At 39.0% G+C, this 24,960-nt stretch overlaps 1 long non-coding RNA gene across 1 annotated transcript; it reads right to left on the minus strand.

The window, feature by feature from the left end:
• Window positions 1-2,661: 2,661 nt before the first annotated feature.
• Window positions 2,662-23,800, minus strand: LOC128838820 (uncharacterized). Its single transcript, XR_008445278.1, has 5 exons — window positions 23,695-23,800; window positions 6,619-6,731; window positions 5,763-5,835; window positions 5,494-5,577; window positions 2,662-2,854 (listed from the first exon to the last, which is right to left on the minus strand). It is a non-coding gene; the product is annotated as an uncharacterized LOC128838820 (long non-coding RNA).
• Between the last annotated feature and the right edge of the window lie 1,160 nt (window positions 23,801-24,960).

Genomic DNA, 24,960 nt, shown 5'->3' on the forward strand with positions numbered 1-24,960 from the left:
TACCTATGCCTAAGAACAATTTATTACTGGGGATTTGAGACTCAGACAACCTTCTATCCTTGAAGAATGAGCAAGTGATGGCATTTGTTTTTTATGTGCACAAAGAAAGAAAGAGTTAGATGGTGTCTTCTGGTTTTATAAATAGGTAGCATTTAGAATTCATGTGCAGCCCTCTAGTATAACTGCTGCTTAAGAAATAAAGGTAAGCAGATGCTAAAGATGACTGTGATTGGTTGAACTGCTTGTTACTTTTTGTATTGGTATTGAATGAAATGCATTTATTATTTTATAATATTAATCTGTTTGCATTAATTTATACACTAGCTGATTGTAAACCTGAGATATAGTGCATCTTAAACTTATGAAAGTTTAAAACATTTAAAATAGATTTTTTTTTCCAGGCTGCCTCCATGGAGTTGTTATCTTACATTTTAGACAATAAAGGGGCCCAATTTTTTGTGTTCCATTTACGGAATCTTGGGTGCTCAAGGGATGCAAGATGCAGCTGCAAATTAGTGACAAACATTTATACAAGTATCTGTGATACCTTAACAGAAATCTTGACAACATTTGCTCTGAATAGTTTGTTGCTGGTCAAAAAGTTGTTTTTCAATAACTTTACATCAAGATAAACTTTAATATATTACTAATATAATAAAGGAATATTCTCAGCTAGGACATTTCTTGTCTCTGTCTATTTTTTTTTTAATGAAGTGAGAGTTTTACTGAGACCAATTTTGAATATATGCTCTCAAAGGGACATCAAAGGGAAATTAATTGCAAGCTTTATTTCCAGATCTGTTTTTAAAGACTCTTTCCCCCCAATAATCAGTTTAGCAATAAAGTAATAAAATTAGTTAAATTGGAAACTTGCAGGTAAGTAGAAGAGTTCAAAATTATTTTATATAGTAATGTTTCTGCTCCTTATTCCAGCCATTAAAAATGAATAAAGAGTTCAAAATCCTATTTAACTATCTAGTAGGACAATCATGGAAAACACATGACCATCATTTAGGTCCAGCTTTAGATAGCCCTTCTCAAATTCAGTAGTACTGTCCTCCGTAAGTGGTCCCACTGACTTCAATACTAATGGCAAAGGTATCAGAATGTAGCCCTTTGGAATCAGAATGTATCTGGGAGGCCAAGGGTCTAATAAATGTATTCAGATATATTTTGCCTATATGTAACACGTTTGTAAAATATCGTCTGTGGCTGGTCTACAAACAATAGCTGCCCACTGCTGCTGCTAACTAACAGATACGGTCCTTTAGCTTAAGTGGTGGAAGTCTGTCTTTCGTTCCTTAAAGTTCTTAGTTAAATGTGTGGTGGGATCCAGTACATAAACATACCCACATAATTTTATTTGTGGTGCCTTTGTTCATAACAGTCAAGTTGAAATGTTTGGTACAGATTACCAGAACTCTATGGCTTGTGCTGAACCACATCTTTCTCTTTTAGTTTCAGTTTCCTCTTTTCTACTCTTGGCTCACTCATCTCACTTACTTGCTCTTTTCATGATCATATGTTTAGTTTCTCTGGATCAGTTCTCATTTCTTCTCTACCTGCTTTTGTTCCAAGACCCCCAGGCCTCTTAGTCCTCTTTCCCACATGTAGACTTTTTCAGGCTGCTCCATCTCATCTCTTTTTCTTTCAGATCCAATCTACTTCTGAGACATCACATTAGAAAACTACTGACACCTCTCCACACAAGTACTAATTTATGTTACATCTGAATGTCAGCTGCTACACTGGTATATCATTCTACTCTATATCATTCATCATATCCCACCAAGAATTCTCTGATGTTCCCTGTTATGTGCTTCCTTCCATTTGACAGCTTGATGCCAATTGCACTTGCCTATTATGTTTGGATTAACTAATTGAATGTGGGTGAGTGTTTAAGTTATTATTTCAGTGACTAACCAAAAAAAAGGAGTAAAAAAGGCACAGACCTTAAAATAATGATGTGGCCGTAGACAGATGTATAATAATAAGAGATCCAAGAGTACCTGGCTGGGTCAACTCTTTCCATTAACTTTTCAACTCTAAAGCTCACTGAATTGATAACAGACATAAGAATTATTTCATATCTGATTGCCTTATGGCATGTTGTGCTGAAACACATGAAATAATGAAGACTGCTCCAAATGGCAAGTGCTACAGAACTGAAAGCTCTTGTATCAGCAATGGCCAAGATTTGTGAAGGGACCAGTACTAAGTGAAGGAAGGGATCATGGAGAGAAGTAGAAAAAGAAACTATACACTGAAGTTTTTAGAAATCAAAGATGGCAATTTTGATTCATAGTTTCACCAGGCATAGATCCCCAGCATGACCACAGCAGAGACATACAGTCTCTCACACAGAATTGTTAGGGCCAGCTCAAGATGTATTGGCGCCCTAAGCAAAGATGTGAGCTGATGCTTTTAAAAGGTGCTGCAGAGCTGCTTCCACAAAGGTGCAATGCACTGTCGGGAATATTTTTCTTTCTGTCTTTCTGTCTATATTGAAGTCTAGGACAATAAAGAAACAACCAGCAGCAAAAGGGAAAAAAAGCTGTTGGGTTGGCAAAGAAGAGTGATCGTTATTATTTTCTGTTATGTCCAGATCAAAAGCTATTTTCAGTATAACAGGACTTTATTAACAGTGCTTATTTATTTCAGTCGTGACAGTTAGTTTCTTGATTTAGAATTGTATTTCATTAAAAAAGGAGAAGGACATTAAAGATAAGGGATCAGAAATCAATGGAGTCATGCCAAATTACACCAGATGAGGATACAGACGATATTTTGACTTCATCCTTCTTTTACGATAATATGTTTCTGAAGTCCACATTCCCATTTGGTGTTGGAAAATCTGCATTAGACACAATAAAGAGGGAGAGAGACACATTAGGCTTCATTGTAATTTATATGACAAACCTTTACATTGCTCTAGTAGTGTAAAGGAGTCTTAACGTGAGTTCAAATGTAATTTTAAGCCCACTTTGAGGTCCCTTTGAGGCCTTAGCATAAAATAAACCTTAGCAAAATAAAGCAAAATAAACCTTAGCATAAATGAGAATCGAGCCCTTTGTCTCTGAAAAGCTAATGTGTGCACAGAGAAAGGACTGGAAACCATCAGCATTTTGTCTGACATATATTGGGACTACACTTGTCTATTTAATTACAACAATCCCAACGAAACCACCTTGAAGGAGGGTCAATGAGGGTTGTTGAGAACCATATGGTGACTCTGAAAGGTTTATTGTTGGATTCCATCACTCAGATTTTACTGGAGTTCTGCTGGGATTAGAAGAATTGTATATCCGTGTACTGTGTTACTGTGCCAGCTGTAGTTTTTCCTATGCTAATTACAAAGAAATGAAGAATAAAAATGAATGGCATAGTTATAAAATCCTAACAAAGTTAATATATATATCAGAAGTTTTACAAGTGCAGTAACTACACATTAACGATTGACATGTTGAAATATATACCGTATAAATGACCGTAACAAACAATTCTGATGAAATTACTTGTAACCAATTAGAGTAATTTACTTTTACGAATGGAATACCAAGACAATTTGTCAAAAATCAGAGAGAGGGATGGGGCAGTTGGGTGGCAGTTATCTTCTTCTAATGTGAAGGAAACACGTAAATACATGTCATTGGCATACTGACGGCCATAGTTCACTTCACAGTTTCTCCCCGTGGTCTGACTTAAATGTTGTGCAGGGGAGGAGATAAGACTGAGCCTCAAGGGAGTCCTGTATGACAGTTCTCATGGAGGAGGACTATCTGTGTATCTCAATCTTTGGGATCTATTTGGAAGGAATAACTGGAAGTAACTTAAAGTGATTCCATTGATCCCTGTCAAGTCACACAGGCCAGCGGTACCTTATGATACACTTTACTAGAGAAGAGAAGGTTTAAAAAAAGAGAGAACCTTGGTCTGAATGGCAGGTGAGGTGAGGAAGATAGAGGCTGAGTGGTATGGGAATCAGGAGGAATTATTAATTTTTAATTTTAAAGACTTTTTTTAAAAATTTCCTTAGACCTAATACAATCGTTAGGACTTTGAGAAGGATGGGATTGTGGCTAAAATAAGGGATCATTGATTGCATTACATTTCAAAGAAAAACAACAAAATATTCAAAATACTGTGAGTATTTCTTCTACACATGGCAAAGGGTGTGTCTTTAATTTAGCTGGTTTAAAATTACAAACTTGTTAAAAAATAGATGGCTGAATTCTGTGCTGATATACAACCTGCGCAACCCTGTTACTGAAGTCAGTGGAATTCCTTGGGGCTTGAGTCACTAAAAAGATTACGATTAGCCTACAATTTAGTGTAAAAGGAACAGAATAAAAGATGAACAAAAGTTTAACTAAGAATGAATTACTATTATGTAGCCAGATCATGAGAACTATTCTGCTTGCTTTGTGTTGCTCTGGCTTCTGCCAGGGCTCATTCCTGAGGGGAAGGGAGTACATCAATATTCTGGCAATTCTTGACTGCCAGATCATCCCTTTGGGCCTCTCCTGGGCAGCCAATGGTAACTCTGAGATAGAGCAGAGATGAGTTTGCTCTATCTCAGTCTCACACTAGGTCCCAAGGATCAGGAAGTCACAAAAATTATTGCTAACCACCTTTGTCCTCCTTTCACCAACTATATCACAGCAGCTGCTGATGATCTAGTGCCTAGATTGCCTGTGCTGTTTCTGTTATTTTCTGCTGTTGTATTTTTTCAAAATATTTATAATTTTCTGGAGAGTAGATGTTGTCAGGCTTTTTCAAAGACTGTCCTTTGAGGATCTCCCTAGAATTTAAACGCCATGGAGGTAAATTCTACCCTGGATACAGCTAATCTCTTTAAGTTTCTATGGAAGTTGTAAGCATGTTTTAACATGTTCACACACACACACATCCACACCCATAGAATTTGGACTTGAAACTTCAATTTCCCCTTTGTTAAACAGGGAAAATTACAGTATTTGTATTATCTAGCACATTTGAGAAAAGGAACTTTCCAGATGCTATTACTGTTAAATTTGCTAATATATTCACTATACTCTGATGATGTAATGTAACTCAGCTCCATTCAAGTGGTGAAGTCAATGTACTACTTGCACCAGCTGGGAATTTAGCCCAATGTCATGCAGGGATCAATAATTGTATGAATATACATGCATACATGACTTTCAGTCCTGTAAATGGTTTCTAAAATAAAGTGTTGCCAATGTTTTGTGCATGTTGAATCTTAGATGCAATAATTTATAAGGCACAATCATTTCACTCTGCAAGGTATCCAAGATAGCTGAAAAAGATTGCCTTAGAAATACTAGCAGAGGCAGGGAGTAAGGTTCAGATATATTTTGTTGTTTTTTTGTTTTAACAAAATAGGATGATTTTTAGTATAGAAGTAAGCAAGCTAGGCCCCCCACCCCCATCATTTTTAATACAACTTTCATTCTGGATTCAAGGCAGCCTGAAAATAAGTTTCCTTTGTACCTGAGAAGTGTCTCAGCTTTCAGTGAATGGCATTTTAGCTCCGGTAATATACATCATGTTGAAATCTGCAGGAATGTTTCAAGTCTAGAAAAGGAGATTTAGTAAATGCAAATGAAAGACATATTTTGTTGAATTTTTGTCAATCAGAATCTCTGTAACAATGAGTTAGTTCTGAAAAAATAAAATTGCTTTTATAAGGCCCATATGATTAAGATCAAATATGGCCTAGCCATCAGTAAGTGACAACAGTGATTAGCATGTCATTTCACCTCTATGAAGTGTATGATACTCAACTCCTCCATTTCTTGCAGTGTATCTGGATTGTTTCATTTTGAAGATTGCCTGTTAGGAGGAATATAGAAGCAGGAGTTAATCTGTGTGAAGAATATGCAATTGCATTCATTTAAGTGTATATTAAATAAATCAAATATAATGATTATGGTATGAACATTCATTAACTGTAGTTTTGTTTTGATATTTGTTGTGAATATATTACAGATATGTGCATACATTATCTGTAAAGATTTAATTGCATATTTGAAAAACAGAAAACTTACTCTACAATTATTTGTGTAACTATAGGCTAAAGTGAGATTAATAATCATTTTGTGTATTTATGACAATCATGTGTTCCATAATTAAACACTTATTTTCATGTGGAAATTGATGAATTATATAACCCAAAAGGATCCAATAAACAATGCTATTTTGAGAATTCTCCCTCTGTGTGAGCCAGTGCATGTAGTATTCTTTCATTGTACCATGTAGCAGGCCTCCAGGTTCCAATTTCACACAGAAAAGAGGGAAGGAATTCTTGCTCACCAAGCCAAGGAGCAGTAGAAGTGGCATCCAAATCCGTTTCATACACCCTCCGCGGGAGAAGAACAAGAGAATCTACATGTCCCAGCCCTGCACCCATCTGATCACTGTGATACTTCTGTATTTATTAAATAGACCAACTACAGATCATGCTAGCAATTTTCCCTAATACATAAAAAGTCAATCAACAGGAACAGATAAATGATCATAAGGACAACCTAAATTAACAATGTTTTGATTAACATAATTAAAGAACGGTAGCCACACAGCAATGAAACACTGAGGTTGGTCATACAGACAGTTTACCTGTTGTCTCGATGATCTGTGGTCTTTGAATTCATACTAATTCTGTTGGAGCAGTATTTCCTTTCCAAGAGCATTCAAATTTTCAAGTGCTTCTTTGGATAGAGCCTACACAGCTATGAAGATTAACCATCAGTACAAATAATGAATGGGGTAAAATCTGCACACTGTTCTCTACAATGTGTAATGTACGTTTACTGTACTCTGTCATAAAATGACTATATGTGTAATTCACATTATCATTTAGACCATTGCACTTTTGAATGGAATAGGAATGCCTGGTTGTATGTATTTGGAGGTGACAGATTAATCATTAATATTCTTATGTAGTGTATGTACAGTAAATGTCCATAGGACTGTACAGATGTGCAGGAAATATAGGATTAAAATGTGTTTGAACCAGACAAGTATTAGAAGTAGTAAATAGTTTTTTCCAGTAAAAGGAAAGGCCAATGCCTCCCTCTAGGTGCAGTCACAGACAATTGGCAATCACAGTCAAATGGCCATTCATTGGCATATCAGAGGCTGCAGGGACAGTTCTATTTACATTGTAGAAAACACCAGCGGGAAAGAAACTGGTGGGGAAATTTCATCCGATTCCATGGCACCTTTACTCATGGCAAGGGCACTGGACTTTGAGAAAGAGACAGTTCAAAAGTTGATTAGATTATAAAAAGATGGGACAAAGAACCCCAAGTTATCTTTAGCCTAAGAAGACAATGGAACCAAGCACTCTGGACTTTGTCAGAGATCCTGACCAATGGGGTGGTCCGCCACCTTGCTGGACACAAGTGTTGTAGCATTCTTAACTGGAACCAAGAGTGTAGTTTTGTTGAGGCTTAGTCACTAGAAAGTGTTTTTCACTTTTATTTGCTTGAAACCATATCTGACTTTAACCCTTGCACTTGAATTCACTTAAAATCCTATAGGTTTTTGTTAATAAACCTGTTTTACTTTTAATCTAAACCAACCCTATGCTATATCTGAGTTGAAGTGACTATTACACCAGTTAAAGCAACAAAGTGTGTGTTTTTGTCTCTTTAAGTGCACAGCAGACCTTATTACTTCTCTAAATGTTCCAGGAGAAGGCTGGACATTTCAGGACAGATAGTTTTGGGGGGCGGGGTTTTGGAGTCACTTGGCTATTAGTAACCTCAGTGGGTGGAAATGTGAGTGTGGCTGTGTTGTAAGTGGCTGAATCAGGACTGCTTAACACAAAGACACTCATTATGAGCTTGTATTCCGGTTGGGAGCATCCAGACAGGGCGCTACAGCAGCAGAACATTTTAAGGCACAAAGAATTACACAACAAGCAGTGACACAACCTCTTACTGGTCTGGGTTGTCCCAAAAGCATAACTTCCTGAGGGGTACCCCCACATGGAGAGGCTTGCATATACTGGTTCAACCTGGAATTTCTAGAGAACAACAGGCAAGAAAGAATGTTTGAGTAAGCAGCCTGAGTTTAAACTGACTTAAGGCCTTCTTTCTGATGCAGCAAATGGAGGCACCGATCCTTCCTGGGAAGAGTTGGAAGGACTTGGCCTTTTCATGGGGGTTCTTGTTCTGAGCAAAAGGCATTATGAACTTGTAACCACATAAAAACTTGGGTGAGGGGTTTGAACGACTGACTCCTAGCATGGCACTTGTTGGAGTTGTGGGGGGAGTGATTTATGGTTAGCTTATTAGCATATATGTAGGTTCTTTTATTGTTTTAATGTTTTTTTTTCTGTAATGTTTTCACCTTAAGAATAAATGTGCTTGCTTAGAAATGGTGGGCAATTACACTGTTTATAGCCTCTGGAGAGAAAGCAAAGCAGACCTGTTTAGGCAGTGTAACTTGCCAAGGATCTTACAGTGTAAGCAGGGAACTGTGCAGCATGTAAAACCTCAGTCAGGTGGGAGAGAGATGCAGGGATGTACTGGCCGCCACTTCTCGCCGCCCCCATTGGCCTGGAGCGGCGAACCGCAGCCAATGGGAGCCACGATCAACTGAACCTGCGGACGCGGCAGGTAAACAAACTGGCTCGGCCCGCCAGGGGCTTTCCCTGAACAAGCGGTGGACCGGCTTTGAGAACCATTGATCTAAACCATCCCTGACAGGTGTTTTTCTAACCTGTTCTTAGAAACCTTCAATGATGGAGATTCCACAACCTCCTTGAGTAATTTGTTCTAGTGCTTAACTATCTTATAGTTCGGAAGTTTTTCCAAATGTCTAGCCTAAATCTCCCTTGGTGCAATTTAAGCCCATTACTTCTTGTTTTATCCTCACTGGTTAGGGAGAACAATTTTTTGCCTCCCCTTGTAACAGCATTTTATGTACTGGAAAACTGCTATCATGTCCCCTCTCCGTTTTCTTTTCTTCAGGCTGAACAACCCAGTTTTTTCCACTCTTTCCTCAGAGGTCATGTTTTCTAGACTTTTAATCATTTTTCTGTCCTCTAGGCTTTTTCCAATATGTCCACATCTTTCCCAAAGTGTTATGCCCGGAACTGCACACAAAATTCCAGTTGAGGCCTTATCTGGGTAGAGTGGAAGATTTATTTCTCATGTATGACTTACAACACTCCTGCTAATACAGCCCAGAATGATGTTTTTTTGTTTGTTTGTTTTTTTTGTGTTTTTTTTTGGCAACAGTAGTATATTATTGACTCACATTTAGCTTGTGATCCACTATAACCTCCAAATCCTTTTCTGCAGTACTCTTTCCTAGACAGGCATTTCCCATTTTGTATTTATGCAACTGGTTATTCTTTCCTAAATATACTTTGCATTTGTCCTTATTGAATTTCATCCTATTTATTTCAGACCATTTCTCCAGTTTGTCAAGATTATTTTGAATTCTAAACCTGTCCTCCGAAGCATTTGCAACCCTTCCCAGTTTGGTATCATCTGCAAACCTTATAAGTGTACTCTCTATGCCATTACCCAAATAATTTATGAAGATATTGAACAGAATCAGAGCTAGGACAGATCCTTGTGGGACCCCACTCAATCTGCTCTTCCTGTTCAATTGTGAACCAGTGATTACTACTCTCGGAGTATGGTTTTCTAACCAGTTGTGTATCCACATTATAGTAGGTTCATCTAGGCTATATTTCTCTAGTTTGTTTATGAGATGATCAGGTGAGACAGTATCAAAAGCCTTACTAAAATTGGGATATATCATATCTACTGCTTCACCCCTATCCACAAGGCTTGTTATCTTGTCAAAGAAGGATATTAAGTTTGTTAGACATGGTTGTTCTTGACAAATCCACATTGACTGTTACTTTTTACCTTATTTTCTTCTAGGTGCTTACAAACTGGTTGTTTGATTATTTGCTCTATTATCTTTCTGGGTACTGAAGTTAAGATGACTGGTCTATAATCCCCTGGGTTGTTATAATTCCCCCTTTTATAGATAAGTAAACTATATTTGCCTTTTCTAGTCCTCAAGTATCTCCCCATCCTGCAAGTGCTCTGAAATATAATTGCTAATGGCTCAGAGTTATCATCAGCCAGTTCCTCTAGTATTTCATCAGACCCTGCTAATTTGAAGACATCAAACTTGTGTAAGTAATTCTTCACTTGTTCTTTTCCTATTTTAGCTTCAGATTCTACTCCATTTACACTGATGTTGACTACGTTAGTTGTCCAATTACTTATAACTCTTCTGGTGAGACACAAACAAAAAAGGCCAGACTTTGCTGTGTTTTCAATTATTGTCTTTCCCTCCTCATTGAGTAATTAGCCTACCCTTTCTTGGTCTTCTTCTTGCTTCTCGTGTATTTATAAAATGCTTTCTTCTTACCTTTTATGTCCCTAGCTAGTTTAATCTCCTTTTTTTGCCTTGGCCTTTCTAATTTTGTCCCTACATTATATAACCCACAAGCACGTAGGGACAAAATTAGAAAGGCCAAGGCAAATATATATATATATATATATATGTAAGTGGTCTCTTACCATACTCCTTATCTTTCCTGTGCATTGGAATAGTTTGCTCTTGTGCCCTTAATATTGTCTGTTTAAAAACCTGACAACTCTGCTGAACTTTTTTTTCCTTTAGACTTGCTTGTTCGTACCTAGGTCTCTGCATTAGGCCAGGCCCCTTCCAAGTTCCTTGTCAAAGATGGGTTTTCCCTAAAGTGTTGTTTGGTTTCTGACATTGTCAACAAGACAAGGGTGAGCTCCAGCATCCAACAGTACACTTGCAGGTATGGCCTGTGTCTCTAATTCCTCTCCCTGATATTCAGGACTCCAGAAAGACTTTGAAAGCCATCTAGAAAGTCTCCCAGAGATACTGGACTTTAGATCCAAACCCTGGGTTCACTTCAAAGTCCCTTCTCAGGCAACTCTGACTCTCCAGATCTTTCTCAATCAGTGCTCTCAAGCAAATCCAACATTTTCAAGGGAAGCAACCCAGTGTCCTCCTGTCACTAAAATCAGTGTAATTTTCCATAGGTTATTGCCTCTCTTCCTCCTGCCCTTTTCTAGAGCTGCTTTTCTCCTTGGCATCCCCACACCCTTGGGTGTTACCTTTCCTTCTCTCCCTGGAATGGGGCTATATAAACTTCAGAACCCTCCTATTTCCAGCAGCCTCTGAGAGGATTGGTTAATTGCTTCAGCTGTTTGCATTTTTTCCTCCTCACACATGACAGTTCCAACAGTTGCAGCTGCCAGCATTTGAAATCTGTGATGTTCTGGTTCAATGAAGAGGTAATCCCGTATGTTTCTATTCCCTGACTAGGCAAACACAACTCTTAGATGTAAGTTTCCCTTGCAAATACTGATTAATACAAACTCTAATGATGATTTGTTCAAATCTTTTGCAAGATTTGACTTGATATCATTTCTGGGTACATTCCTGTGAGCAAATTCATTTCCTAGGATTTTTGCTTTCTGTGAATACAAAAGGGGAACACACCCAGCCAAATAATGTCTGTTTAAAAACCTGCCAACTCTGCTGAACTTTCTTTTCCTTTAGACTTGCCTAAACTTGTCATCAAACTTGTCTAAGTAATCCTTAACTTGTTCTTTTCCTATTTTAGCTTCAGATTGTACTCCATTTACACTGATGGGAAATGGAATAGGGAGATGTTTTGCAGTATTCACCAAGCTGCAGCAATAAGCTTCAGAAGCTTGCAAATAAAGTCATTTTTTGTTTTACTGTTATTGTCCTTTCTATTTGCCTAGCATTGATTGATCCTTCTCTTTACCTTTAAGAGTCAGAAACCTACTTGATTATGCCTCATTTACTTCCTTTTCTGTCTTTCACCATTGTAAACCAGCTAGTTGGTTAACTTCCTCTGCTAGGTGAATGCACAAGTCAAGTTTTTCCTCACAATTTTTATTTCACATTTGGAAGTACCTTTCAACTTACAAAATGTGTTTGGTCTAACTCTGGATGCATTCCAGTAATGTTCATGTTAGCACAGCAGCTTTTTGTGGTAACAGACAGGATTGACTTTATAGCCACGAACAAGACTCATTAGTATTCATGTCTGTATATTGCATCCTGATAAAATTCTATACAAGAACATCCCTGACTTTGCAGCAGTGGAACATCATTGTGTCACAGGCCTACCATTCCTATTGCTTTTCTTTCAAAAAACCACAACTTAGAACAGAAAATATAGCTTGGTGGTCATTTAAGGTATTCATGAAGCTTTGTAGCAGGTGAATAATTACTTGTATAAACTGACCTTAGTGGCTACTGTAAAACAGTCTAATTATTGCATTCTTAGAGTGACTGTAATTAATGTAATCTCTAAAGTACTAAGATATTAATATTTCAGGTTGCAGATTGTCTGTAACATTTGCTGCACAAGCTGGTGGTTTAATGTGCAGGCTGTGCCATTATTCACTGTTAATCTTCCAATACTGTACCTTTAAAGTGCCAACTCTTTAAAAAATTGTTGCTATAAATTCATAGGTTTGAACTCCACTCTGGCTGAAAATTAGCAATTAAAAACCAGCAGTTGCCTAATATAATAGTTTGGTGTTTTTTTAGTAGACACTACCTCTAATGCTTGCAATTATAAACAAGCACTGGGTACTACAAACCAAAATCTTTTGGATTTTAGGTGGTTGTGACAGAGTGCTGTTAACAGCTTCAAGTTGGGTTCTACAGAAGCCTACACCCTGATCACTTAAAACACCCCAGGGCACTGGGTGTGGCTAAGGTAGACGGGAACACTTCCACTTGCTGGTAATCAACGAGGAAATTAGCTCAGCAGCTGGAGAACCAGGTAGTATAAAACACTAACTCAGGGATCAGAAAACAGGGCTTCTCATAACTGCTGCTGTATGGTTGTCTTGTACCTGGAGCTTAAGAAGAAGACAAAAAATAAACATAGGTGGTGAAGGTTCATTGGTTGGCCTGTGTGTTGCTTAATTCATCAAGAGAGTTTACCAACCAGGTTTTCCTGGAGAGGAAGGGGGAGCTCATTCACTGTAGTATTTAATACAGTTGATGCCAATTGATATAGATATTCAAAGCCTTAACACCCACTCAGTGCAAATAAAAGAAACACAGAACAGTTGCTCTCATTTCCTATCTATGCATCATTTGACACATAAAGTCTTTGTTATATTATTGCAGTGAATCAGAAGTAGGCTACTTTCTTGAACACTGCTGTTAACCTTGAAGAAACCTGAATGGTGTAGGTATGGTCCAAAAAAATACAAAAGAGATCAACAGGAGGTATCATTTTGTATCTAAAGAGATCTGAGTTGCCTATGAACCCCGTCCTTGAGCTACTGGTAGTCTGTTTAAAGAATTTAAAGCTGTGAGTACTATTATTAAGGTATAGAATCCTGTAAATATATTCTTTAAAAGAATAGTGCTGCCTTCTTTCAGAAAAGTGTCCTTGGCATTGGAAGACTGAATTAAACTATAATGTTAAATCCTGAGGGTTGATTGTATTATTACAGCATATTCAGATTTTTTGTTTTGTTTTGTATTTGTTCTTATATCCTCCAGGCTAACATTTTTATTCTGCTGCCAGAAAACATAGCCTATTAGTACACCTAATAGATATGAGAAGCTATGTGTTTGAGTATCCACACTATTGAGCAACGCTGTCAAAACTATTAATCTAATTAGTAATCATTAATAATAAAAAACCTCTTGTAATGCAGAGTTGTACAGACGCTGAATATTTACACAGGCATAAGGATATGGGCAGGTTCAGTGGCTCCACAGGCTTAGTCTGAGGGAGCAAGATTGTGTTTAATATAATTGTATTAATTTGGAGCATAATATTATGGAAATAATGGACACAGAATTACAAAATTGTGTGGTCTTGCCATGTAATCATGCATAGCGTAAAGCTTTCCTGATTCAAATTTAAAGGGAAAACTGAATGTGTAGCTCATAACCTTGTTGCATTTTTCTTTTGAATTACTGTACTAGTGTGTACTTGTAAAATGTTTCATTAGAAGGATGAAGAGCTTCCAAAATGGCCCTTTAATGCATTTTGTTATGGCTCAGGCAGCCTCTGATATCAAGCTTCTGTTCTCCTAAACCTGTTCAAGTCCATTAAAGATATATCCTTTTCCAAAAAAGACAGTCTTTGTTTCCCCAAGTTCAACCACATTCACAAATCTGAAGAAGTGAGGTTCTTACCCACGAAAGCTTATGCTCCCAATACTTCTGTTAGTCTCAAAGGTACCACAGGACCCTCTGTTGCTTTTTACACATTCACAAAAAATTTAAGTTACTGGTAATTTGTTCCAAAAGTTTTACACAGTACCATTCACAATAACTCTCCTATTTATTTGTTTTTGCAGTTTAAAAAAAATGTAAACATATTTTAGATATTTTTCTTTATAAACATGCTCAGATGCTACCATTCTTAATGTACATTTTAACCTTTATTGTTGTTTACTCCATGCAGAAATAAAAAATGTACCATTTTAAACTTTTTAGAAATGTATTCCACTGCTCTCCCTCAATAGCACCAATGGTGCTTATTACCAATATATCACTTTCCATCCAAGTATAGTCTTCATGTTCCTTGACTTTCATCACTCTTTTTCACAAAAGTAATATGTAGTGTATCTATCTGTAGAACTCAAAAAAAAAAACCCAAAACCTTAAACAATGAGTTATAATGCTACTTGTACCAGTATATCAACCATTTCCAACAAATAAACTTGTACAGTTGTTTAAAGAACTCCCCATTAGGCTTTGAAAGTTCAGCAAGAATAGGTTTAGATAAATTAAACCACATACTCAAATTTCATTCCCAGGAACTCGACTGAACAGCTGCTAAAGAGAATATGAAACTCTGAATGGTGGCAGGTTCAGACTCCTACACCATGGGAAAATGTTCCTTGGTGTCTTTAGCCACCACAAAATATTTATCCTGGGTGAGGTTCACATGTTGGGCTGCAAGGTATATGAGTAATATCTTTTATTGGACCGACTTCTGTTGGTGTAATGTACAAGCTTTTGAACTACATGGAGCTCTTTTTCAGGTCTGGGGAAGGAACTTGGAACCAACATAGCTACAACTATACTGATATTTTAACTATGAATTTGTGGGAGACCGTTGGGAGATTCTCATGTAATCTCCCTGCCTGGTTTTAATACTGAATGTGAGGAAAAGTGGATACAGAAATGGAGAAAGAAACAGAGTAGGAGAATGGACAACAAGAGGAAAGATAGTACCAGTATCAATGACAGTAACAGTCAGGTAGGTGATATTGGCAGTAAAATGACTGTACCTAATTCGGCGAGGTATCTAGGTGAAGCCAAACAGAAATAGCTAAGATGTTGCAAGGAGTCTGGGTAACAAAATGAAAGAATTAGAACTAATGATGAAGGAAGTGAAACTGGATATTATAGGGATAATGGAAAAATGGAATAGTAGTCATGACTGGAATACAGGTATTGAAGGATAAGTGCTTTTCATCAAATGCAAAATTGAAGGTAAAGGTGGTGGAGTAACATTGTATACTAATGATGAGGTAAATTAGAAGTGATGAAATGTATAAACTGGAATCTGTTTGGGTGAAAAATCACTTTGGGGAAGAAAGTTAACAGAGGCTCCACTTGGAAAGTGCTTGGAGTCTGCAGGATCTGATATGGATATGGAAGTCCTCTTTAATATTTTTAATGAAATAAATACTACTGGGAATTGTGTGATTATGGAAGACTTTGCTCTCCCAGAGATAGATTGGAGGAAAAATGGTGGGGCCCAGATATTCCTGGATGTCATAGCTGACAACTTGCTTTACCAATTAGTCTCCAAACCAACAAAAAGTGATGCCATTTTAGATTTAGTATTGGTAAGTAGCAACAACCTCATTGAAGAACTGGTTGTAGAGGCCACCTTTAGTTTGAGTAGTCAGGGGGGAGGGATAGCTCAGTGGTTTGACCATTGGCCTGCTACAACTAGAGTTGTGAGTTCAATCCTTGACAGGGCCATTTAGGGAGCTGGGGCAAAAACGTGGATGATTTAGTTGGGGATTAGTCCTGCTTTGAGCAGGTGGTTAGGCTAGGTAACCTGCTAAGGTCCCTTCCAACCCTGATAGTCTATGTCAATTCAGTTTAAATTAAATGGAAGGATAAACAAAAATAGGTCTGCAGATAGGGTCCTTGATTTCAAAAGAGCAAACTTTAAAAAAAAATGGAATTAGTTAGAGAAGTGGACTGGTCTGAAGAACTCAAGGATCTGAATGTGGAGGAAGCTTGGAAATACTTTAAGTCAAAGTTGCAGAAACTATCTGAACCCTGCACCCCCAGCAAGGGGGAAAAAATCACAGGGAAGGGTTGCAGATCAAACTGGATGAGCAAGCATCTCAAACAGGTTTAAGAAAAAGCAGAAAGGTGACAAGGAATAGAAGAAGGGATGGATCAGCAAAGAAAGCTACTTCTTGGAGGTCAGAGAGAGTAGGGGAAATGTACGAACTTCCAACAGCCAAGCAAAGCTGGACCTAGCAAAAGAAATTAAAACCATAGTAAAAGGTTCTTTAGCCATATAAATAAAAAGAAACAAGGAAAGATGTGGGACTGCTAAGCACTGAAGATAGGGTGGAGATTAAAGATAAACTTTGTCTTAGTTTTTATTAAAACTAATGAAGACCTTGGGGACAGTTGCAAGGTGGCTAATGGGAACATGGATATAGAAATAGAAATTACCATATCCAAGGTGCAAGCAAAACTCAAACAGCTTACTGGGGCCAAATCAGGGCCCCAGATAGTCTTCATCCAAGAATATTAAAGGAACTGGTACATGAAATTGCAAGACAAATAGCAAGGATTTTTAATGGATTTGTAAACTCAAGGGTCATACTCTATAACTGTGGAATTGCAAATATAATCCCTATATTTAGAAAGAGGGAAAAATGATTCAGGAAACTACAGGCCTGTTATTTTGACCCCAATTGTATGCAAGAACAAATTTTGAAAGCGAGTAGCTAGGACATTAAAGTAAATGGTAATTGGAATAAAATACAACATGGTAGATCATGCCAGAAAAACCTGATATCTCTTTTTGAGAAGCTAGCCCATTTTCTAGACAAAGAAAATGCAGTAAATCTAATCTATCTGGGTGTCAGTAAAGTATTTGATACATTTTCCTGTGGGAAATTAGTTAAATTAGAGAAGATGGGGATTAATATGAGAATTAAAAGGTGAGTAAGGAACTGGTTAATGGGGAGATGCTAACAGGTTATGCTGAAAGGTTACTAGTGGAGTTGCCCAAGGATCAATCTTGGTCCATATCTTATTTAACATATTCATTAATAACCTTGGCACAAAAAGTAGAAGTACACTAATAAAATTTGTGGATAACACAAAATTTGGAAGCATAACCAGTATGGAGGAGGACTGAAATATAAGACAAGAAGGTCTGGATGACCTTGAAAATGGGAGTAATAGTAATGGGATGAATTTTAATAGTGCAAGGGCATGCATTTAGGGATTAACAAGAATTTTTGCTATATGCTGGGGATTTATCAGTTGAAAGTGACCGAGGAAGAGAAAGACCTGGGTGTATTGGTCAATCATAGGGTGACTTTGAACCACCAGTGTGATATAGCTGTGGAAAAGGATGCATTAGGTGAAATATTTCCAATAGAGATAGATAATTGCTATTACTATTTGTAGAAGGGTTTTGTTGGGGTCGCCCCTCTCTGCGGCGGCTGGGAGCCAGGCTGCCTCACTACTGTGGTTCGCTGAGTCAGGAAATTAGCTGGGTGAGGCAGGAAACAGTCAAGGGCTCAGGCCCTCAGGCAGGGGCTGAGCAAATAGTTCCAGACCAAGCCCGGGCCCTGGCTCAGGGCGGGGCAGTAAGAGAACAATTTAGAGCTCAGGCCCCAGGCAGGGGCTGAGCAAATAGTTCAATATCCGTCCCAGACCCTGGGTCAGGGCGGGCAACACACAGTCTGGAGCTCAGGCCCTCAGGCAGGGGCTGAGCAAAATAGTTCAGTAATAAGCCCAGGCCCTGGGTTAGGGCAGGGCAGCAAACAAAGAGGAGCTCAGACCCTCAGGTAGGGGCTGAGCAAATAGTTCAGGAACAAAAACCCAGACTCCTGGTTCTGAGCATCTGGGGCGAGGGGGATACTGCCACCCATACATGGGGTGCCAGGGGGGATGCAGGCCCGCCCACTCCACTGCATCCCAGCCCGGGGCCCTAACAGCAGCAGGCAGCCTGCTGCTGTGTCAGTGGGGATCCTGGCTGCAACACACTGACATCAGCTCTGGCTGTGCCACCACCAGACTAGGGTCGGCTGCCCTGGGCTACTTCCTACTTCCCCCTCTAGCAGTACCTGCATCTGGCCAGTGTCCTCCACTGAATCAAGCACCATGGGCTCCTCAGGGTACTTGGCGAGCGGTAGGCTTGGCAGCTTCTCTGGGTTGCTTCTCACCGGTAGGCTTAACAGCTTCTCTGGGGTCTGGTCGTCATCCGGCCTTGACTGATATGGCCAGTCCTCGGGTCGGTCACAGGCTGCAGGATTCTCCCCAGTGGAAGCAAGACCCCCAGCATCTGGCTTCTCTGGCAGCCAGGCAGCTTCTGAGCCCTGGGATGCGGCTTTTATACTTCCGGTCTTGCACTTTGACCTTTGGGGGGCGGGCACAGGCTCCAGTGGCTCCACCCACTTTGGCATCCAGAGGGACTCATCCCTCTCTGGGGTGGCTGGGAGCCAGGCCGCCTCACTGCACTATTATACAAGGCACTATTGAGACCCCATGGAATACTGTATGCGATTCTGGTCTCTCACATTTAAGAAAGATGAATTGAAACTGGAGCAGATGCAGAGAAGAGCTATTAGGATCATCAGAGGAATGGAGAACCTACCTTACAAGAAGAGACTTAAGGAAGTTGGCTTGTTTAGCCTAACAAAATAAAGACTGAGGGGCGCTATTGCTCTTTCTAAATACATGAGGGATAAATACCAGGGAGAGAGAGGACTTATTTAAATTAAGGGGCCAATGTTGGCACAAGAACAACTGGCCATCAACAAGTTTAGGGCTGAAATTAGATGAAGATTTTCAGTCATCAGAGGAGTGAAGATCTGGAACAGCCTTTCAAGGAGAATGACGGGGGCAAAAAACCTAACTTGTTTCAAGACTGAGTTTGATAAGGGTATGGAAGGAATGGTATGATGAGGTTGTCTACAATGGCATGTGCCCATCCATGTCTGCTACTAGCTATCTCCAACAGCAGTAATTGGGACACTAGATGGAGAGGTCTCTGATATATTGCTGAAAATTCTTCCCCAGGTTTCTAGATGATGGGTGTCACCTAAATGTTCAGGGTCTAATAGATTGGCATATTTGGGATCAGGAAGGAATTTTTCTCCAGGGCAGAGGTTATGGGCCTATTACATTAGTGGCTGGGTAAGGTTCTGTGGCCTGAGATATACAGGAGGTCAGACTAGATGATCATAATGGTCCCTTCTAGCCTTAAAGTCTACACTGCAATTAAAAACCAATGGCGTGACCTTGCCAGCTGACTTGGGGTTGTGGGGCTTAGGTTACAGGGCTGTTTAATTGCAGTATAGATGTTCAGGCATGGGTAGGAGCCCGGGCTTTAGGACCTTGCAAGGTGGGATGGTCCCAGAGCTCAGGCTGGAGCCTGAGCCATCTACACCACAATTTAACAGCCCCTTAGTCCAAGTCCTGTGAACCCAACTCAGCTGGCACAGACCTGCCATGGGTGCCTTACTGAAGTGTAGATGTACCCTATGAATCTATGAGTCATGTATGATGCCATTACAGCCCTGATGCAAGAAAGCACTTAAGCATGTGGTTAATTTTAACCATGTGAGCATTTCAATTTCAGATGCTTAAAGCTAAGTATGTGTTGAATGGGACCGTCCATGTAGTGGATTCAGTCCTAAGTTAAGAAAGCAGTTGTGCGAAGCCAGGTTGAAATAGGTTGTATGGTTTTTAAAAGCAAAACACAGGATCAGAGTTTTTTTCCTTGGCAACTAATGGCAAACACCAGTGAATAAAAATGTGCCCTGTCTAAAACATCCTTGAAGCCATTGTAGTTACACCACAGGTTCATTTGGCCTTGTGTGACTCATCTATTTTAAAATATAATTTTTTCTCTCTTTTAAATTTTAAAGGGGGAAAAATAAGAGCTAACAAATACAAAGAGCATATGTTTCAGAGTAACAGCCGTGTTAGTCTGTATCCGCAAAAAGAAGAACAGGAGTACTTGTGGCACCTTAGAGACTAACAAATTTATTAGAGCATAAGCTTTCGTGGACTACAGCCCACTTCTTCGGATGCATATAGAATGGAACATATAATGAGGAGATATATATACACACATACAGAGAGCATAAACAGGTGGGAGTTGTCTTACCAACTCTGAGAGGCCAATTAATTAAGAGAAAAAAAAAAAAAAAAAACAAAAAAACTTTTGAAGTGATAATCAAGCTAGCCGAGTACAGACAGTGTGATAAGAAGTGTGAGAGTACTTACGAATCACCTTCTTTCCCTTACTGTATTTTTCAAAATGATGGTACTTATAAGTGGTTTCAGAATAGAAGTAACTCATGCTGTCATAAATATACAGTAATTGGTAGGAAAATTAAACAGAAAACAAACAGTTCTGCAAAGATGTCACTGAATGATAAATGGACAGTAAAGACAAAGTTTGAAAATGCAGCATTAAGGGTAGTTTTAAACATTTAAAATCTCCCAATATTTATAATAAAAAAAAAAAAAAAATAATGGAGATATCCCATCTCCTAGAACTGGAAGGGACTTTGAAAGGTCATTGAGTCCAGCCCCCTGCTTTCACTAGCAGGACCAAGTACTGATTTTGCCCCAGATCCCCAAGTGGCCCCCTCAAGGATTGAACTCACAACCCTGGGTTTAGCAGGCCAATGCTCAAACCACTGAGCTATCCCTCCCCCCCCATGTTCCAGTCTACAGTGGGTGATTCAAACAACCTGGCCCAACATGCCCCCCATTAAGGGTCCTGATCATGAAATTTGAATCTGGAACATGACATTTGGATTTACATAACATTCATTACGGACCTGGACTGAATGATTCAAGAGATTGGTGATGATGGACAGGATCCTCAGTTGGCATAAACCAATATAACTCTGTTGACTCCATTGCAGCTACACCAAATTACATCACCTGACAATCTGACACGTATAAATTTTTTTACATGTGCATCAGCAAGCATAATACATGATGTCTACAATTAGAGGTCAAATTGGAGAGCCTGGGGAAAGTGGTGGTGGTACTCCTCCAGGATGATACTAGCAAAAGTTTGTGTGGATGTTCAAAATATGGTCATGCAGCCCTCTGAGCTCTGCTGGGCTCACTGAGTTTGGCAACCTCTCACTAGGGCCTGAAGATACCCATGGCTTCTGCAAAACTCCTTGAGCTTGAGATCTTCTTCAATATCTCTTAATTGGCCCCCGCTTGTGATACCAAAGTGAGACTATGGTCCCAGAGAATTGTCTAGATCTCTGATGTTTCCTCACCTTTCTTACATGAGGAATGCAATAGTTAACAATGTTGACATTTACATGATCATAACTGTGTATCTTCATGAACACCTCTGTCATGGTGTGAGGCTGGCCCTTCAAGATAGAGCATGCCCAGTGCACCTCTGCTGCATCAGCTGACCTAGACTCCTCTGGGAGATGAGGCAGTGAGAACCTGAGAGATTCACCCAGGGTTTGCTGAGGAGCTGTTTTGTTTAAGTTTGGACAATAAGGACAGGTCTACACTTAAAACTCTGCAGCTGCGCTACTGTTGTGCTTCAGTGAAGACGCTAGCTACACCAACAGGACGGCTTCTCCCATCGGCGTACATAAGAGGTGGTAACTATGTAGATGGGAGAATTCTCCTGTCAACCTAGCACTGTCTACACTTGGGGTTATGTCAGTTTAACTGCATTACTAAGAGGGGTGGATTTTTCACACTCCTGAGCGACATAGTTATACAACCCTAATTTCCTATGGTAGATGTAGTGTTATGTAAAATTGCCAAAAAGAGAGTGTTGTTAGCAGATCTTTCGCAAGCTGGGGAGAAGCCCTACTTGTTACACCTTCTTTGAGATGAATAGGGCAGTTCACACCTCTGAAGCTATAGTTCCAAGCTTTCTACAGGCAGAAGCAGACATCTGTGCATCTGTTACACTATTCGCACTTCTGAGCTTTTCCTCACAAATACGATCATGATAGTAAGGACTTGTCTCCACTGGCAATTAACAGCGCTGCAACTTTCTCACTCAGGGGTGTGAAAATACACCCGCCTGAGCGCAGCAAGTTGCAGCACTGTAAAGCGCCAGTGTAAACAGTGCCCCAGTGCTGGGAGCTGCGCCCCTTGTTGAGATGTTTTTTTTTAGAGCGCCGGTAGAGCTCTCTCCCAGCGCTGTGCCGCGACTACACAGGCACATTAAAGCACTGCTGCAGCGCTTTAGTATTGCCAGTGTAGACTAGCCCTTAGACTCATATTATGGATAACAAGAAAGCAATTTAACAGAGCCACCAATGTTCTGTACCACTGCATACTGACTCCAAATGAGCCCTGCCTATATTAATAATAATTAAAATAATAATTTACATATTATAGATGTTCAGTAGCCTTTGTGAGAAGAATTACTTTTGGTTAGTTTCTAGAGGACAGAGACAAGCTCACAAGATCATAGATATCACAGTTCTACAATGTGCATTCTTTTCAGCTGTGTCAGAAAAGCCATAATTTTGCAAGACATGGAAAATGGACTACCCTTTTACCCCAGAGGCGGACATTCCAGATCAGAACTGAGGCTCACTTGCTGGTACCCATGCTGTCTTGCTGAAGAATAAAGTAGAGAACAGTGCATATTTCCTACATGAAGATTTTAACTTTGAGCCTGATTTTCAAGAATTCAGCTTCCCGGGTTCATAGAGGAAAAACATTGTTCATGTGCCCTTAATGAAGTCAGTAGGAAAATTTAAACAAACCTAAACAAAATGTTCATTAAAAATGATTTGCAAAATTTTGCATTTTCTGACCACCTCTATCAATTATCCTAATTGCATGCATTGATATTGCATACGCAGACAGACAGACATTTGTTCACATAATCATGTTAATTGTACATGTATGCACTTAAACAAGGCATTTTTTCATTTAGCCTTAGATGATTTATCTTTCGAAAAATCAGGCCACAATCTAGAACATTTCTGATTGTTCAGCATAACTGAGGCCCATACCCAGATTTTTGGTGTGCTAGTGTGGTTGTTGATGTAGCTAGCATGCCTGCCAAGCCACAAGCAGAAATCAAACCTGTAGAAATCAAACACAAATAACGTACCACAAATGAAGAAAAGTTCATGAAAATGATCAGAAATTGAATCCTAATAGTATAAACTCCCACACAACCAAAACTTTAGCAATTTATGTAAGTCTTCTTCATTGTCTTTTTGTTCTTGCTATAGTGTAGCCATAAAAAAAAGCAGACATCAACCATCACTCATAGACTTCAGCATTCTCTTTCATTCTTACATGAAATATAATATTATCCTTCACCTCTTTCATTTCCTTGTAGCCAATAATATTGAAATGTTCAAATGGAAGGAAAATGAGTATTACAATAAAAATGGTTAATAAAGGTCAAATCACCTTATTCAAATCCATCGTTTACCGTTTGGAGGGAAAATGTATCTGCTCTTTTTCTTGCAATCCATATTTTCTGAAACCAGTAGAAAAATTCACATGACATATTGGCAGTTTCACTCTCAGAGGGATAAATCATAATTCCCATTTGAAGTGCAGTCACTAAGGTAACAATGTCGTTAGTGGCTACTATACCACACAATGGAGGATGCAAAAGAGGTAAATTATTTGTCAATTACTGCTCTATGTTTCCCATTGCAAAACATCAATCTACATACATCCCAGTCATCACTCCGTTTTTAACATCTGGAGTTACAGTATGTAACCTTATAGTGTGTAAATAATTGGTGACTATGGTATACACTGAAAACAGGGAGTAATGATAAATAACTAAAACAGCATGTAGTGATGGCACACTCTAAATCTTTTCTCTTTCTGCATTTCTCTTTCCTGATCTCTATTAGTAAGTACAGGTGCCTAAAAAGAGGATTTCAGTTTCATCTGCCTATTCCCCACCAGCCTTTAATTTGTGACATCACATTTAGTTGCTATGGAAATGATCTCCATGTTACAGCAAACAGAGGATTATGATAACTTCAGATTGGGAATAAACAGCAGGAGTTGATGAAACCTTAAGAAACAAAAATTCTTTTTTTAATACAAATGATGAGAGGAAAAATACAGAAGATAATTGAAATACTCAGAACTGGTTTACATGTTTTTTTCTTAAATGCTTGCCGCAAGAGTTGGCAACTCTTTAATATGTTTACATTTATTATTTTTTGAATAATTTAATGAAGGGTCTGGCAATATTTACTGGAACAGTAATGCAACTCTGATAACATATAACTTACCAGTAGCAGACTTGCAGAGTCTGATAGGGCAAATTCCCTTTGACCTCTTCCATGGAGTCTTGCATGTCCAGGAGTAGATCATGGCCACTCTTTCCTTACAGAATTACCATCATTGAGGAAGATGTGAGTGAAAGCTATTTGCCTTACTCAGTTTGACATGTTAGCTAACACAAAAAACACCCCATATTTTACATTATCAGTCCACTAACAAACCTTTCACATTGAGATTGGACAGGTCACATTTTTATCAAAGAACAAATATAGACCTATTAGTGTCTATACTTTAGAACTGCCTATACAGTATATTAGAAATATAATTAAAGAAACTCAAGGCAGGTGCAGATTGTTAATTAGAATCTGCAGCAGATATCTCACTATTGATATCAGGAAAGTGACATGGGGGGGGGGGGTGTGGAAA

This window comes from Malaclemys terrapin, chromosome 6 (genome assembly GCF_027887155.1).
Source record: "Malaclemys terrapin pileata isolate rMalTer1 chromosome 6, rMalTer1.hap1, whole genome shotgun sequence".
Classification (NCBI taxonomy): domain Eukaryota; kingdom Metazoa; phylum Chordata; order Testudines; family Emydidae; genus Malaclemys; species Malaclemys terrapin.